The sequence below is a fragment of the Elephantulus edwardii genome, unplaced genomic scaffold (assembly GCF_000299155.1).
Source record: "Elephantulus edwardii isolate Elephantulus edwardi_28Jun2011 unplaced genomic scaffold, EleEdw1.0 scaffold00121, whole genome shotgun sequence".
Lineage (NCBI taxonomy): Eukaryota > Metazoa > Chordata > Mammalia > Macroscelidea > Macroscelididae > Elephantulus > Elephantulus edwardii.
Genome location: NW_006399871.1, coordinates 6,680,065 through 6,681,465, shown reverse-complemented (window position 1 = coordinate 6,681,465; position 1,401 = coordinate 6,680,065). Strand labels below are relative to the sequence as shown.

The window sequence follows — 1,401 nt, the reverse complement described above, 5'->3', positions numbered from 1 at the left end:
GCACTTGCTATGACTCTGAGAGTAGACAATGCATAAGGTTGACAGAAGAAGAACTGATGCTGGAGAAGAGGACGGTCCTGCGAACTGCCAAACAGACAGGCATGTCTTGGAGAAGGCGAAACCAGAGTGCTCCTTGGAGGCAAAGAAGATGACGCTTCATCTCTCATACTTTGGGCATGTGGTTAAAGAGGTTCTACCTTGGAGAGGGACATCATGTTTAGAAAAGCAGAGGGTCGGTGAAGGAGACCCTCAACCAGATGGACTGACACAGTAACCGCAGCAATGGGCTTGAGGGTGCTGGAGATTGTGAGGATGGCACAGGACAGGAAAGGGCTGTTCATGGGGTGGCTATGAGTCGCACTTGGCTCAACAATCAGCTAAAGGCAGCAATGACAACATACAGATCCAATGGACAACAGCAACTTGAAATATTAGATGTGAACATTAGGGGGCAGTGAGTTCACATTAATGAGGGAAGAACAACTCAGAAAAAGGGGATGAGGATGGTGGCCCAAAGAACGTAATCAGTGTCACTAAATTCTATGCAAAACCACGATTGAATTGGTATATATTTAGCTGTGTCTATTTCCAACAAGATAAATAAAATCTAGAAAAAGAGAACGAATATGAAAATGCAAAAGCAAATATGATGAATGAGCTCTGGTGGCATAGAGTGCTATTATATATAGGGCTGCTAACCAAAAGGTGGGCAGTTCAAATCCACCAGCCATTTCATGAGAGGAAGATGGGTGTTCTCCTCCAGTAACGATGTGCAACTTCTGAAATTTGACAGAGGGTCACTTTAAATGTAAGGTTGTCAAGGAAAGTGGCCAGGAGTTAAAATCAACTCGACAGTGCTGAGCTTGTACTGGGGGAAGTGGTGACAAGACATTAGGCTGTTAGCTCACGTGAAAAATCAGAAACGTGATGACTATGCAGATGAACCCTGGACAAGTAAGATGCACACGTCCTGGTTTCCAGTTCCCCACAGGGATTACCTTGATGGGAGGAGAAAGAGCCCTAAACTGTACAGATGACAGCACCACCTGACTGCCTCAAAATCATGCTTCCAGCAACCCAATTTGCTATCTATTCATCTTTTTATCAAAGTATCATTACGGCAATTTATTATTATTGTGTAAAAATTTAAAATAATGTTGGGTGCAGTCCAGTCAAGTATGAGTCATAGTGACCCTAAGAACCACAGAGGAGACCCCTTGCCCTATCCTGCACCAGCCTTGAGCCCATTTTTTTTTTTTTTGGTTAACAAATGATCCTTTATTGAAATATTTTCATCTGTAGTTCCTTAGCTAGCTGGGCATTCCACAGCACCACTGTTGATGTCTTCTATGATGTCATGAGGGTGACGGCCATCAACATTGCAGCCCACAGATTGGGCAG

At 43.9% G+C, this 1,401-nt stretch overlaps 1 protein-coding gene across 1 annotated transcript in view; it reads right to left on the bottom strand.

The window, feature by feature from the left end:
- Nucleotides 1–1,401, bottom strand: part of ANO10 (anoctamin 10) — a 145,578-nt gene that overhangs the window by 121,819 nt on the left and 22,358 nt on the right. The gene's annotated exons all lie outside the window — the stretch shown is intronic.